The sequence below is a fragment of the Photinus pyralis genome, unplaced genomic scaffold (assembly GCF_008802855.1).
Source record: "Photinus pyralis isolate 1611_PpyrPB1 unplaced genomic scaffold, Ppyr1.3 Ppyr1.4_LG1, whole genome shotgun sequence".
NCBI lineage: Eukaryota > Metazoa > Arthropoda > Insecta > Coleoptera > Lampyridae > Photinus > Photinus pyralis.
The window spans coordinates 13,196,186-13,213,950 of record NW_022170249.1 but is presented as its reverse complement, the minus strand read 5'-3'; the positions used below and the strand labels follow the sequence as shown (position 1 = coordinate 13,213,950).

Here is a 17,765-nt window from a genome sequence, read left to right as displayed (position 1 = left end):
CACTGACCTCAAAAAACAGCTTGTGTATAACCTGGTGTAACTATCAAATTGCATTTTTAGTGTTATTTATTCACCAATTATATAAAATGTATACGTAATTGCCACTTTGAACAGGCGCACGTGTAGTTTCTTTTTCAAGCGCGATAATAATACCTACATATTTATTGATAATATTGACATTGACGACGTAATTGAACGAATAGAATTTGGCCGAATTTCAAGTTCAAGATTATTTTCACGATCCGTTCTATTCTAGGGAGCGCACGCGATGCTCTTTGAAGAAACGTGCTAATTACATTGCAATTTTAGATGCGTATAGAAAAATGGCAATCTATACCAAGATCTAGACCAATGTATAAGGAAATAAGTTTCCTTTTGTGGAATGTCGTTTGTTTTTATATAGGGAAATAAGATCAATATACATTTTTAGCGCATTTTTGAAAAAAAATACGCTATTATATTCGTTATTGCTGGCTTTCTGATAGGCTGGCTGTCCGGCTGATATCTCAGCAATTACAATAGCTATTTTAAGCTTCTCTTTAATCATGCATATTATGCTGATTTACAACTTGTTTTATTTATTTTATTATCGCTTTCTTCACATAATGAATCCAATCAACAAAAAGGTCGAAGGGCAACCGTAATTACATCTACATTTGGCTTATAAGTACTTACCTCTTTGCTTATTTCCAACCTACGCGACGCCGACGTATACGTCTCAAGCTCTAACCACCGTCAATGGCAAACCACTAGCAATTCACTGTTGGGAATTGCCGCATCTCAAAGTTGCTCGAGTTTCTCCACTCTCGCATGTTTCGGTTGTAAATTGTAATAAATTACATTCAGCTTGTAAGTGGAAGCAAATTGTATTGAAAAGATTGCTGCGTTAGTGTCAATCGCAATTTATAAACATTAATTCCAAGGGCCTTGCCTTGCGTTCAGAGCTCGGTTCAGAGTCTATGAACTAAATCGAGTGGACTGTGGAGTGGACTGGAAGTTTCTTTTCACACGACAATCGTGCACCTCTTATCTGTGCAATTTTGGCATATTTATGTGCCTAATTTTCAAGCTAATTTCAAACATTTGCAACGGGTACTTCGTTCATGTTTTCAAGCACAACTCCAATCTGGTGCTTCGGTTTTTTGTTACTAGTTGACGTACGTATGGTGTCAAAATGAATATTTTTCTGGAATCTCATAAAAAAATAAATGTTGTATCCCAACATAATGGCGAATAGGTATGCCGCTTCTATATCACTGCGACTTTATTGAAGTAGTATGATTACGAACGGATATTGCTGATTAAAACTTGAGTTGGTGATACATTATCAATGTAACTGATCCATTCGTTGTTACGTTAAACGTAGGTATAGCTTGAACCTGAAACCAATGCATGTTTAGGGGAATTTGTCAAAAGAAAAAAAATTCCCCGTAGGTATGTGATGGATTTGACCGTTTGTCTGTTCCCCGTTTAACTCGAGAACGAAAAGAGACAGCGATTTCAAACCTTCGCCAATCGGTTTCTACGAGTTCAAGGACCAGTGCTATTGAATATGAGCCGGATCAAAAGTCTGGTTTCCGAATACGAGCTGAGTGGTAAAAAATTCCCCTACTGAAAATCGTATACGATTCCCGTATCTTGTTATAAGTATCACTTGATGATTGTAGTTTTGAATGGGAATCTTCAAATTAAACTGAAATTTACTATATAACGCTATAACGTGACAAAGTACGTTGATTCTGTAAATTATGAGTTTTAACATTGAAATTGCTGGAGTACAAAAAATTGCGTATATACCACAAGACCAAAGAGCATCTTAATCCCTCAGTTCTGCTGAACTTTGTGTCGGGCAACAAACTGCGCCCTCGGAATGAAAACACATTTTAGTCCATTGGTATATACTATTTTGCCACGACGACAACTCCAAGGCAAAACAGTTGCACTCAAAGTGCAAAAAGGTCAAATCTCAAATGTAATTAAAAACATAGATTAGATAAATATTTGTATTTTTGTTCTAGACAACTAGAATGCATAACTTCCAACATTGCATATGAATTCGCCTATGAGAATAAACTGTAACTCATTTCAAGAATCATTTAATTTTTATTTTAATGTAGGTGGCCCTTGTGTAGATTACAAGATTATCTCGTTTATTACACAATTAGATTATCGATTGCGTCTCCTTCGTTACATTTTATGTACTAAATATATATTCGCGTCCTTATTTCCAGGCTAAAACTTGCGCGGAAAATTAATAACTTGCATTCCAAATTGACAAGAAACTCGGAATAAATAAATTCATGTACTTAATTCACAACATTCAACAGCTAACACGTGCATGACCAGCCTTAACGTTACTCCGATTAGGTATTACACATGATAATTTGGTAATTACGCTTAAAACAAATATCATTTTTATTCGTTCATATCTCTGTTTATTTTTAATTAGTGATAATTGTTCAATCGAATTGTTCAGTTCATTCATTGTTATCTATTTTTACATTCTGTATTGCGTTTTCATTAGATGATAATTACTATGTTAATATTTTGTTATCATCATTGTTGCTATTTACTTCAACCGCTGAACTTTTCGTTCTCTCAAATACAATTATGAATTTAGCTTTAGCAGTAGATTTAGCAGAAGTTGGTGAGCTGAAAACGTTTTTAATGGAAGAGACACGATTGGTCGTCAGCTTTGTAGAACATTGTTATACAGTGTGTCCCAGATCGCGTGAGATTGCATGGGTAACTTGGGTTATTATTAGAGATAGAGAATTGGTTAAATGGGCAATGTTTTGCAGTTTTAGATGCTTATTTAAAATTTCCTTATGGAAATTCAAAATGTCGCATAGGTTCGCCGTAAAATTCAAAAAAACTAAAATTGGTCATTTCCTTGAATGACGTCTTATATCATCGACAGTATAAGAGATATAAAAAAAAGTTTTATATAACAGTGACCGTCTTTGATACGCTTAATTTAGAATTGATGTCAAAAAAAAATTCAAGATGGCCACTTTTGAGGAACATTTACCAACTTCCTAAAGTTAAATGGGCGCTATATTGGATTTTTAGATTACTTGATAGATTTTTTAATTCTCTTTTCAACGAGCTATTATAACATAAGATTGAAAATAAGATACCAGTTATATTAACGGTTTTTGTATTTTAATCAAGTAGTCTGTGACGAATAAAAAAAAACAAAACAAAATTATTCGAGGCAACAAAACAATGAAAATAATTACACCAGATGTTTAAAATACTGGCCATTATTAGTGAAACACACTTCAAGACAGTTTAGTTTAGGCAACGTGTTGCCATTGATGATTATTATTATTATTACGTACGTAAACCGTTACCTAAAAGTTTCCCATAAATAATTTAAATCTGAAAATTTGCATACCAACATAGTTTTTCATGATCTATTGAAAGAAAAATATTATCATGATTGTTTCATTTCCGGTGGATACCGACTTTCTTATTTTAAATACAACACCCTGTATTTTAACGCACTTTCAAATCAAAATACCTCGGTTGATACCACATTTCCTTATATCCAGCATCAAAGGTTATCAAGCATCCAAGATTTTTCAGTCAAACGTCAAAAATCTTGAAAAATCTTCAATAACAGATGGTGAAATTTCTATAATGACTCACTAACAGATTGACATTAATTCTATATGAAAATTGAACAAAAATTATAAGAAACATTTTATTATTCAACGTTGCACATCAATTGTATTGGTTTTTGTGTGTAGTTCGTCCGTATTTTTTGTAGTCCACGTCTCTACAGAATTTACTTCTTTTGAAAGTCGATCAACATTTAAAGTTTAAAATATGCACGAAGCGTTTCTAACGTGCCGCCTTAAAATCATCACGCTACTGGTATTTTTTTATACATAACCAGTAACTAGATATAAGTAGGTCCTTTTACAATATTTACAAAATTAAATAATGGATTTTACAGGTTTTAACATTGGTTATTTTACAATCTCGTTACCAGATATACTGTCTAAAGTATACAAGGTACCAAACGTTTTGCCCTTAACTAATTACGGGCTACCATTGAATGACACGCATACGTCTAATCGCCATCTGTCTTATGTAAGTGGTCTTTTAGTACACGACGTGTGTACATTGTTACATTCACAGATTCTAGATTCAGCCCCACATACACGTTCGTATGTGTTTGTTATTACAAATACCGATTAATTTTAATTTGGGGTGACCGTGACCATCAACAAATTTATTAAATTTATTCAGTAAGAATCTTTCCTAGACGAACAAAATACTTGCTCGTATGCGAATGCGTTCCCCGACAGAAATTCAGAATTCAGTCATAAAAATGAATTTCATTAACGCACGTCATTTACACATCAACTTCATTGTAATAATTTAATGGGAGTTTTAACGGCTTCTTAGAACTTTATTAATATCTACTGTCATATTCTTAATACTTTTCTCAATGAATGGGCATAGTTTGTTGCATTGTTATGCACACGACGCGCCAATTTTTACATAATACATTGTGGAAAGTGAAGACTGTCGTTGCTAAAATGGTAATTAACTCATTTAACAAGGGAAATACTATTCATTGAATTGTAAAATGATCCATAACACTACCAGTGATTGATTGAAGATGTTGGTCATTTCTTTATTTGAATAAATGTTGTTGCACTTTAAGGGCTAGTCTTTCATTTTACCCTTAAATATATTTGGAAGATAACTTTCTTGGAAATGAAATAAATGTAACGGTTCTAAGGAATGGCCTTTCTTCTTCCCATTGAATGTATTTGATAGTTAATTTCCATGGAAACGAAGTTTCAAAATCGTGGTAATTCTAAATTTCAATTTGAAGTTCTAAAAATTTTAGCTACCGTAGCTTTGCATTTTGACTAACATTTCACAATTTAAGGGATAACAGGGTGCACAAAAAATTCAAACCGTGATTCTGAAACGAAGTTTCTAATTTTAAAGTTAAATAAATATTAGAAACTATAAATACCAAAATGCAACCCTTAATTTTAAAATTTGGGCGCCGAAAACAGCACATCAAATCATTTAATGCAGGGAACTTGAAAAGGCGTATTTAAAAGCTGAATTGATAGCCAACAAAAAATACATGAAATTTTAAATTTAAAGTTTTACAGTTTGTCGTAGTTTTAAACTTCAACTGGAAAGCAACACTGGAAATTTGCTCAGCGGTACAGAAAATGATTTCAATCTTTGAAAAAGCTTTGTATATTTTAACCTGAAAATCATCACAACATTTGATCGTGTTGAAGGATCCACAAAAAATGAAGAGTAAAGTTATTAATGCAGACGACGGGCTATTTTTTGAAGTCGCGAATGGAATGCTGAGTTGCGATTAACTTCAAGTAAAAAGCCTTGAACTATTAACATTCGTGTGTTTGTCCCATTTCTGGAATTGCAGCATCAGTCCTGTGAAGCGTATATTTTCTTAACTGACCGCTCCTGATAGTTATATAAAATTATAATTCAACTCATCCTGCTTAATCATGTGCATTAAATCTGTTAAGAATCGGAGCCCGAAAAATGCAAAAGTTAATATAGATCGCTTGATAAATTTTGATTGGTGTCTCATTAATTATTCATTTATATATTTTACACTTCAATGGCGAAATGTAGGTAAAGTTTATTATGTTGAATTTTCATACATAATATGTTAAAGTGACAAAAAAGTAATCAACGTTAAAATGTAAATTAAGTGCAGCGGAATTATCTCTACGTTCATCGCCATTGCTTTAACGGGACTTGTCTGGGTGTCGCTTTCTCATTTTCCAAATTTTAGACGATTTGATGTGATTTCACTCATCCATTATTGAAGAAGGTGATTTTACCGAAATTCCCTTGTCTTTAATCATTTTGGTTCCTTTGTATACAAAAAAAATTATTTCTTCATGTCATGAATTTATTTCCCTAGTAGTTTGCCGAGTTGAAATAATCACACTGTGGTCGTTTAATGTTTCTGACTACCAGATATCGAAACCGATCGCTGACAGTAACATTAAACGACCGCATTTTGTTTTATCTTAAATACAATGATTTGTTTTCCGCACTTTGTGCGTCGATCTATTTTATATATTATTTACTGTAATGTAAAGTTAATTACGGGATTTATTTCTACTTATAAAATTAATTATTGATGAATTTATAACAGTTCATTATTATTTATCACTTGCTTTCACTCACATTTACAACACGTAAATTTATAACACGAGCGCGGATTTCAGTATTTATCACTTCCGCATCGATGTGAAAACCTCAGTCTACACAATTCAATTTGCTTATATCGGAAACAATAAGCCTTTCCGAAAAATGTAGAAGGTATATCATATACTTCACAGAAAGAGGGAGTCGACTCTTCATTCGCCTACAATTCTTCTACTAAACCTTTCAAGTCGCATTTCTGTTTCGGATATCTATTGGACCACATGGATAAACCACTTGAAAAGGCCCATGTTGGTTTTTATAGGTGGATCATTTAAAATTAGTATCTTATTTGTTTTAACAATACATTAATATAAAAGCGGAAGTACTAAATCTACACATATCATCAATCACATATCTATCAAATCGCTACAAATGTTACCAGGGTGGTGAAAAAAGTTACTGTATCATCTAAGAGATCCGTTTCCATATTTCTAAAGGAAGCGCGATTTTCCAAGGAGAGATAATATCAATTAGTTTCCAGCAGGGACTATTGCCCACGTCATTACAGTAGTTATTTTACATTTTTTACTTCGTATAAAGTAGTGGTCGATTGTTTTTAGGAATTCGCATATTTAATTTCTTTGCAGTAATTTTAATATGCCTAAAGGAATCGACCCGTGAACAGATTTATAATAATAATAATAATAATATATCGGCGTTCAGCAAAAACGAAACATCAAATATTGTATACAGAATGCATTTTAGGGAAACTATAGGAAAATATCCGGATGCTACAATTATATACACGGATGGTTCTAAAACAGAAAGGGGAACGGCTAGTGCTATGTTTGTCAACCAGAAAAGTTATGCTTGGAGACATTCAGACATCACCAGCGTCTATGTCTTAGAACTGTACGCAATATGGCACTCACTGATATTTTGTGAATATGAAAATACCAAGCAGGTAGTCATATGCTCTGACTCATTAAGTGCCATGCATGCATTAGTCAATAAAGCAAATTCTGTAGACCCTTTGATATGCATGATAAAAGATCGTATACAATACCTACTAAATATTAATATTAGGGTGACATTAATCTGGATCCCAGGTCATGCTGGGATTGCCGGTAACGTAGCTGTAGATACGGCAGCAAAAGAATCGACGAACTCCACAGTCTATGATGGAATCTCTATACATCCAAGTGATTTCAAAAAACACCTGAAAAAAAGAATGTATGAGAAATGGAACTCTGCTTGGCAAGATGCAAATACTTACCTGTATAAATTTCAAAACAGCACACAAGCAATCAAAATAAATTACCATTTATCGAAAAGGGAAGAAATTGTTTTCACGAGGTTACGTATTGGTCATACTCGTATGACACATCAACATCTGCTGGGAAAAATTACACGAGAGGTATGCGATGTATGTCGAGATAGAGTCACTGTGAACCATATCTTAGTAGAGTGTCCAAAATACGCAGATCGGAGGAATGTGGCAGGTATGAGTGGAAACATTGCTGAAGTCTTGGATGGGGGTGAGGAGAGTCTGAGGAGGGTGATGGATTTCCTAAAAAGTATCAATTTGTTTAGAATGCTTTAAATAAGAAGTAACGATTGAAGCGAATAAATTGGGCGTAAGACCTTTGTTGTCGTTGCCTTAAAAAAAACTAAAAAAAAAAAAAAAAAAACTAACTAAAATAATAATCTTTAATTCTAAAAATTGTAAATAACAATTACAGAAACGTCAAATCACAAACAAAACATGTATGGACAACAGAAAATATGTGGACTAACAATTCAGGTGCATCCAGTCATTAGGTTTTTATTACCTAGAGATATATAATCAACAAATTCATTTACTGAATAGAAAGAATTATTTTGTAATTATTTGTTCTATTTTTGAAAAGGGAGTGGTTCATTTTTTTTAGAGTTTCAGGCAGATTATTAAGTAATACTGAACCGGTGTAAAACGGAGATTTTTTATAAAATGAATGTTGGTGTTTTGGAATCAAGATTTTATTTTTACCTCTGGTGTTGTGATCGTGAATTTGACTTATTTTGTTAAATTTGTGTCGGTTTTTATGAAGATAAATAAGTAATTTAAAGATATATATACAAGGCAGTGGCATTATTTTATGATTTTTGAAAGTGTCCCGACATGTTTGAGCGTAATTAAGATTGTACATCAATCGTATTATACGTTTCTGTAATATAAATACTCTGTGAGTATGTGTACTTGCTCCCCAACATGTAATGTTATAGCTTAAATATGGATACACAACCGCGTAGTAAACTTTAAGTAACAAATTTTCATCGAATTGTTGTTTCAGTCGTGATAACAGATAATACGATGAGTTAAGCTTACTTATAACGTATTCAGTTTGAGGAAGCCACGACAAACTGGAATCAATTATAGTACCAAGATACGTGCTATGTGGTTTACAAGAGATCAGTGAATCCTCAATGAAAATCTCATAGGGGTGATTCTGTGTAGATTTGGTCATATTCATGACTATTGTTTTGTCGGAGTTTATCTTCAGTTTATTAGTGCTGCACCAAGTTAAAATTTGTATTGCGTTGATTGATAAGAAACGAATCCAAACAAATGATTTTTGGTTTTTTGTTTCATTGACTGGAAAATCGCACTTAATTTCAGTGATACCATTCCTTTGGTTGGATTAAAATTTTGTTTAGCATTCAGAGCTGTATATTTTAAACAAGACTATACCAGGAATTTATTATGTTTATTATGACCGGTGATTGCGCATACTGTCGACACGGTACTTACTTAATAGTGCTCAATTGTTTTGTTAATTCCAATGTAAAATTCTCGCACATCTCTCGAGATAGTCGTTTGCGACACGAGCGAACTTGCGAGCGAGTGATCCGATTAAAAAAGAGTTATTTGTGTTTTATTTATGGCGTTATACGGTTATCATTTCCAATGTCTCCCATGGTTGCATGGATTGCGAAATTGGTGAATAACTATTGATTCTTTTTTAAACAACATAGTCAGTCACATTGTTGAAACCCACGACCAAATAAATATTAATAGGTGTCCATAGGTAGGTCCATAAGGTTGTTTTCAGATGATTACGTTTATTAATTTAACATGATAATGTGTTTGTTCTTGTAACTCTTGTATAAGTAAGAAACGACGAGCTTCGGTCTTCAGCCGACTAGACTTCTGAATAGTTTTCAGAGATAATTGCAGTAACAAATTCTCCATACGGTGCATTTCTAATCAGTACGACCCTCATAATTTTGATAACCACTCCTGCTCAATAGGGATTGAAGAATTTTTCACTCTCTTTTTATCACTCAGCTTTCTCATTAGACCATTTCAGCTTTAATGTAAAACGATACTTCTTCCAGTTCTGAGTACAGCGTAAATTTAGTAACCGTGTAGACATATAGTTAAGAATTAGTCTGTTCATCGTTACAAACTTTAAATTACTCTTGGCTTAATCGACCTTTTCCAACAAGTGTAATGGAATAAGGTAGCATATATACAGATACACGTGTCGAAGTACAATTGAACTTTAAGCTAGTTATCGTAATACCTATCTTTAAATGAAGTACTGTAATATTATTGTTATATAAATATTGTAATGTATACCACGTTCTAAGTGAATTTAGTTGCGCTATGGATGTCTGAGGCCAAATTGCCAATGTCAGTTTATATTAAACTTCAGTTTATAGTTAAATTGTGGGTTAAGTTAAAGGTTTCACAAGTTGACCAATCGTGTTTCTGCAATCTGTCAATTAAACTAAACTGACGTTTTACCAATGATTGAATACTGCTCAATTGAACAATAATTTCCTTTTATTTAAACGCGATATAAATGTTGACGGTTCAATTAAAAAAAGCGAAGCATTTTCCTGTAAAGGGCGCATTCGACCATCAAACTAAAAAAGGAATGTTTCAATAAATAACGATCTTAACCCTCATTAGTCACGACATCTTACTGCATTCCTCGCATAGATATTTTTGGGCATACTTTTATTATTCTTGCAAATACCACGTCCACACTTTTTTAACAACTTCATTAAAAGTTATAGGTATGTATGTACAATAGTTTACGCGTGCAATCATGCTTAAGCCAGCGTAACGAATAGAACGCGGTGCCGTTTTAATTATCCTTTAGAAAATAATTAAGTAAGTTAAGTGTAAAAGTTTTCCCTTATTAAATAAAATTGGTGAATTAGCATATTGGTAATCAATTTAATTAAATGTTAGCCCTTTATCTGCTAAGCTATATTTTAGGCAGAATTTTAAAATTCTAAACAGTAATCTCTAAGAACTTCAGCCGTTGCTTAAAGGATTAAAGGAAAGTCGTGGAAGTTTTAAGACGTTTTTAATAATTTTTTAATTCTACCAAAAAAGTTTCCGAATATTCTTTGGCACTTGGAATGTTGGAAAATGTGCTTATTTCTTTAGTTTTTTTTAAGTGCAATTCGCTAAGTGAGGGGCATTTGTTTCCTTGTATATGGTGTCAGTACAAGTAGGGGGTTTAAGTTACTGACAACCAGATACAAGTAAACAAATGCCCCTCTCTTAGCGAATGGCAATAAAAAACTAAAATACTAGAAGCCCAAAGAATTTCATGGCAACATTATATAACAACCATGACACCAGAGACTACCAGTAATGATGTCTGGAAGAAAGTCGGAGCTATATCTGGAAAAAACAGCTGCAGTCATCCGGTGTTTTTGCGCAATTCCGATGGAATAATTACCAATAAACTGCAAGACATAACTAACATAATTGCAGATAGGTTCTATAAAGTCAGTAGCTCGTCAAACTATTCCAACACCTTTCTAGATACCAAACCTGAAAAAGAAGCAGTATTAATTGACTTTAACACAGATGATATACAGAACTGCAACGTACCTTTTACTGTAGAAGAATTGGAGGCAGCAATCCGTAACACCAAGTCATGTTCACCGGGAGAAGACGCTATCCATAACCAGATGCTTCGCCACTGTAGTTCTGAAATGAAAAATACCATCTTAAGATTCTTCAACAACTGCTGGAATGATTCTACCTACCCCTCAGAATGGAAGCAAGCCATCGTAATTCCTATACCGAAACCAGGAAAAGATCCGTTGCAGGCACAAAGTTATCGCCCAATTAGTTTGACATCTTGCTTGGGAAAACTGCTAGAAAAAATGGTTAATGTGCGGCTACAAACATTTCTCGAAAGCAATAACGTATACGTGCCTTACCAAACTGGTTTTCGGAAAGGACGGTCAACGGTAGACCATCTGGTCAAACTGACAGACAGAATTCTGAGGGCATTTGACAGTGGTGAACATCTGGTTGCGGTCTTCTTCGATATAAAAGGTGCTTATGACATGACTTGGAGATATGGAATATTGCAAAATATGTATAAATACAATCTTCGAGGGAATTTACCTAAATTTATAAAATCCTTTTTAGAGGATAGGAAGTTCTGTGTAAGAATCGGCGATATCAACTCCAAAGAGTATGTTTTAGAAAATGGTGTGCCGCAGGGGTCAACACTCAGTTGTTCCCTGTTCGGCATCGCCATAAATGAAATAGCCAAAGGTGTTGAGGAGTCAATTGATAAATGCTTATACGTAGACGATTTAATGGTTTGTTGTTCTGGTAAGACGGTTGGCACAATAACTCGAAACCTACAAACGGCAATTAACATCATTTGTCATAACGCCAATGCTGTCGGGTACGTGCTGTCGGAGGAGAAGACAAAGGTTGTTCACTTTTGTCGACTCCGTAAGCCCCACTATGACCCCGTTTTGTTTATGAACAATCGTATAATCAGTGTTGTCCAAGAAGTCAAGTTCCTCGGACTTACCTTTGATAGGGGATTACGATGGTCAAAGCATTTGGAGAATGTTGCGGCTACATGTAGAAAATCGCTGAACATTATGAGAGTTCTAGCTCATCATAGGTGGGGAGCTCACCCTAAGACCCTCCTAGATATTTATAAGGCCCTCATCCTGTCAAGGATGGATTATGGATGTGCAGCGTACTCTACATGTGGCAGTAATACTTTGATTGAGAAACTTGACAAGATTCAGAACCTGGCCATTCGCTACTCTTTGGGAGCATATCCAACAAGTCCGGTAACATCGCTCCACGTCGAGGCAAATATTCCCCCTCTAGCTCTACGCCGGAAACAGATTGTTGCAAACTATTATATAAAAGTAAGGATAGATGATAAACATCCAAATTTTATATCACTTACTGATGCAACTACAATTGCTCGGCTAAATAGATGTAGATCGTTAGGTGTTAGAGCTAGAGAGGTATTAAACTATCTCCAACTGGATAACGTTGACTTTACGAATATGTCATCTATTGCACGACGTGAACTTGTGAAGACGAAAATTTATGAGCGGTGGAGTGAACAGTGGTCGGAGACTGATACGGCTTTGAAGAAGATCAAACAGAGTCTGGATCCGCTATTTTATATCGACGTTGGGCGTTTGAACTTGATCAGGCTGTACAGACTCCGGCTGGGGCATACTGCCCTCACTCATGGATATTTGTTGGCGGCGAAGAACGGCCACTATGCGAACAATGTGGTGTTATTTTAACACCACATCATATTATTTCTGTCTGTCCGCAGTACACAGATGTACGTGTGCTCTTTAATATCGACCCTGCATGGGAAAATAACTTTAAAAACAAAGAGCAATGTAAAAATACTCTTGCCTTCATCCAAAGAATTGGTATAGCAAATGATCTATGATATTTTTAAATTGTTGGTTTTGTATGTTAATAAATGTAACTAGATCCGTTTCTGTCCCATTGTACTTATATAGTCATCTTTTTCTGTGTAAAAGTATGTATAAAGGCGAATGGCCCTAGAAGCCGAAGCCTCAGGTGGGGTTTTAGTGGGTGAGAGTCCCACACTACTCCGGACTTTTCCATCCGGAGTGTGCATAATGCATTTCCCCACCTGACACAAAAAAAAAAAATATCCTTTTTATACTGAGTACAAGTGTGTGGGGGGGGGGGGGTTAAGTTGTTAAGCACGAAAAGAATATGTAAAATTAAAAATTTGTGTAGTGGTAGTGGAAAATACGTATCGCTGGTGCGAGTAGTAATATCACGAAAACGCAGTGCCGGAAGAACACAAAAGGAAAATGATGGATGTCGACGAAACGTATTGGTCAGTGGGGTCAACATTTCAAATGTGAACAATTCAAAAAGGGAGTTTCGACATCTCTTAATTTTATTAGAGGAACTTCTAGAACCCTCTGGTCAGAAGCTATCGGGAATTACAATCAGTAATTCAACATTTTATCAAAAATATTGCCAAATATTTTATTATTAAGAGAGTTTTGAGCAAACTCTCAATTCCACAATTTTTTAATAGAGATTTGTGTTAAATAAACAATTGTGGAAGTTTTCTTATTTCAGTACAAAAACTTGGAATGGAATGGAATTTCGAGTGTCGTAGGAAATAACGATGTTGATTTTATTAGAGAAGGTGGTTTTGCTTAAATAGGAAGCATGAAGAGTAAACGTCTTGGTTATTTTGAAAGAAATCGTATTTGTCTGGGACGCTGATTTTTACATGTACATGGAGTCTAGCCGGCTGTGCAATTTTAAAAATAGAAAACGTAATATTGGTTAAAGAATGCAGAAACAAGTTGCCAATATATACATCATACAGAAGGGACAAAAATTTTATTCTTTAAAAGGTGCTTAAAATAATCTAAAAGGTCGACATTTGACAAAATTTTAACATGTCCATAATACGGGGATTTCAATAACCACCTAGAAACTAGGAAGCTAAAATTCTCCTTTTTGTTAAATTAAGCAGAGAGTATAAACATGCAAGTTAAAAAAAACAATTAAAACAAATCAGAGCCTGTTACATTGTTGTGACAGGCGATACGTAATAAAGCAGGAGCGAATATTCTAGAATTTTGGATAGATGTGATGCATTATTTCCGGTAAATATAACGTGTTTGTTCTAGAATATTCGGGAGTGTTCGAGAACTTTCTGGAAATATAGGCGTTTGCTATTGTAACGTTCCGTTGAATGTCTCTGCTTTCTTTGACTGACTGAATGCGCTCTTAGTGTGTTTTCCATGGTACGATTTAGTTTGCGGAAATTATCACTTTTGCCGTGGTAGTGGGAATGGCAGGTTCATCTTTACGAATAATGTTATATTGAATTGGAAAACCAGAGTCATCACGCTATCTGCCGTTTAAGAAAACATAAATGTGGTAACATTATTTATGTAAATGTGCCTTTGTTGTAATGAGTTTATATGCGTTGGCCATTCAACATTAATTTAAGCTTATATTCTTTATATACTTTTATGCCTTAGTTGCAGCGTTGCCTGTATTACTGTAGCGGGTATTTCGCTTGTGGATATATTGTCCGTATTTAACACTTGATAAAGATTTATTGCATATATCGATTGGATGACAATAGTATATTGAAAGACAAGTGTTACAATGCGACCTATTGTAATACGACTACCTTGTGGCACGAGTGGCGTAGCGAAACGGAGCCACGAGTGTCCACAAGATAGGAGTATTACAATAAAGCATTGTAACACGTGTTTTTCATACTATTTTTTCTATTTCGGGGCTTTAATTTAATTAAAAAGTAATTATGAAAAACTATAGGAAACTTTAGAATTAATATGTCTTAAGTTGGCAACACCATTTACGTTGACAAATTTTAAGTTGGCAGCGTAGATAAACACAACACTGACATTTGGAAACTTTAAATTCCGTGAATGTGTGATTTTTATTCGTAGATAAATTCTTCGTGTACCAAAAATCAAGGAAAACGCATAAATTTTATGTAATTTGATTTCACATCTGTTGATTTGACGTTGACGTCTTGACGAACTGCCAACTTAGAGATGAAAAGTTACCAAAAACAATGTTACAATGGAACTCATTGAAACACTGTTTTTGCCGAAAACAGTTGCACCAAATTCTCATTGTAACACCGAAATAGAAAAAGGTAATTCCGTTACTATATTGGTTCTCTCGAAACAAGGTATTACAGAAGCAGCTGTTCTGGTTATTGTTTTGTACCTTAGTGTTATAATCTTGATATTACTTAGATACGGAATTGGTTACTTTAATATTTTGATATTGAAATTAAATAATTACATATGTTAGCTGTTGTTGATTATTCAGACAAGAAGCCAGAACCCCCAGGCCTAGTTGTAGAGCTTTGCAACCTCGTCTGGTCCTTCATTTTTATTTTATTTTAGTTTAATTTTGGAAGGATTTTGTGCCTCTCTGGCGCCCACCCTATACGGGTTTGCATTCGCTCTAGATTGTTTCACTGGGACACCTACTCTTCTTTGACTAGCCGGTCAGTTCGGTTTCCTATCCCTCAAGAATCGCTACAATATATAAGCCAATCGCATTGTGCTGTAGTCAGTTCTAACATCGATGCGAAGTGAAGTATTAAGTTCTCGCTTGTGTTATGTTATAAATAAATACTTCTTATAAATTAATCCATTTATAGCGAGGTACTTTGCACTGGTTCCCGATGGAACTGTTTTAAGGACTTTATCAATAGAACTATTGATATATTTTCAAGAACTCGAATAAAAAGTTCGCCTATTGCGTAATGAGGGGTGAAGGGGGGGGGGGGGAGATAAAGAATTTGAAAATTATGTAAATTCAAATTGTTGAAACCCAAGCGTACTCACCCATTTTAGTATTCTTTCCCTATACACGTCTTTATTATTTACATAAGCATATTTATTTTCCTGTGTATAGTACGCCAAAAGGAAATGCAAGGTACGTTAATTGTTCTCTTTTTTCGTTATTATGTTGTGTTCATTTATTGCAATGGTTATGTTTGTTGTTGTAAAGCCCGGAAATAAATAAATAAGTAAATCTACCACTCTGTCTGCATTGTGTCTTAAATCATGGATTTATTTATTCTTAAAAAGCATTGAACCTTTATCCGCCACAAATTTATACGTTTCTGTTGCAGTTATCGTCACAGGTTTTGAATCTGTTACATAACTCTGCTGAGGTATTCAGAGCAGGTGTATTAAGGCATTAATTTCTTTAACTGTACGTACCTAAACCCGTTTCTGATATCATTCGTACCTCCGCGAATATGGTCCTTTTTATTTTTGTAAGTGGATCTTGGCATAACTGCTACAACAATCTCGGTCAGTTACTGATGCGGGTGGGCGATTTTTTACCATCGTTTTCTTAACGTAATGCAACTTTCAACATTTTTCCAAGATAAGGTTCAATTAAAGATTACTGGATTATCAAAGCGAACAAATAGCAAAAGTATAATCTGCTATCATTTATATTTAATTAAACAAGCGCATAATTATAGAGGCAATAATTTGATAAGAACACACGTGTATGACCAACATTATATGCAACTGATTAAGTTTTATCACTAGCGCTGTAAGAGATAAAAATAGATCAGGTTAAGGCTATCCATTCTCTACTGTTGACAATTTATTTCTTCTCATGATAAAATGTATAGAATTTCCAGCTTATATGCAAAAGAGGTAATTGATGTAAATTTCTTTGCATCTATACGCAATAATTATTACAGACGTAGAGACAAAACCGGTAATTGAAAGTATTTAAGAATCATGTATTAAATGTGTGTACAGAGTAATGCAGTAAAAAAGAGAAATACGTAACTATAATGTAAATAAATGATTAGGTTTTATCAATGTCAGCGACATGTGATTGCTGGTTATTGATTATTAAAAAATGTCAGTAGTGTAGAACACCTTTTAGTTCTTTTTTCGTCAGGTCGTGTAAATTACTGTTTTTATTAATATCTATCGACAGAACAATAACGATGCTTATTGCATTCGATTGAACTTGAACTTGCAGTCAATGCAATCCACACGTGTCTACTTTTATTACAGATAATGAATACAATATTCACATTTTACATATATATAATGGATTTGCATTACCTGACATTTAGTTACATGGATACACTTTTTACCAAAGCAAATTGGATCATAAAACTGTAGGCATAATTGAACTTATCTGTTTTAGAATTAAAACGTATAGCTAAAGCAGACCTTCCACGTGCAATCATTTCCTCAAACTTTGAATTAAGGCCAAGTTTTTGAACTTGGAACGCAATATGTCGATTCACACTTCCACGTTCACACATGGTTCGTACAAACTAGGCGTGGAATTATTAGTTTTGGTTTACCATTTGAAGCGGAAGGAACAGAAGAAAGAAATCCGAAGAGAAGAAACAAGTGAAAAAGTAATCGTAAACGATTTACAAAAAGCGCATTTCCATTTGCATTCATTTCCCATTTGTAAGATGCAACTTCTGTTAAAATTGTAAAAATCCGGCCACAAATTTGAAAGATGGCGTTGTAAATGTGCAATCCATTTTTGACGTGCTACTTCAATTTCAGTTTATAAAAAGTATTTCATTTCAATGCTTTTCTAAATAAGAAAGTTGGAACTGCGCATGTGCAAATCTAAATTTTGAAACTAACGTTAGATTTTCATCTGTTCCAAGCGCCAATGTATCAAATTTCATTTAAATGCTTCCATAGATAAAAAAGTTAGCACTGCTCCTGCGCAAAATAAAATTTTGAAA

The 17,765-nt window shown here is 34.2% G+C and overlaps 1 protein-coding gene and 1 long non-coding RNA gene across 5 annotated transcripts in view; one reads left to right on the top strand and one right to left on the bottom strand.

Moving 5' to 3' along the window:
- Window positions 1–17,765, top strand: part of LOC116159167 (protein doublesex-like) — a 75,333-nt gene that overhangs the window by 9,669 nt on the left and 47,899 nt on the right. The gene's annotated exons all lie outside the window — the stretch shown is intronic.
- On the bottom strand, window positions 10,952–13,137 carry LOC116159168. Its single transcript, XR_004142902.1, has 3 exons — window positions 11,227–13,137; window positions 11,069–11,167; window positions 10,952–11,008 (listed from the first exon to the last, which is right to left on the bottom strand). It is a non-coding gene; the product is annotated as an uncharacterized LOC116159168 (long non-coding RNA).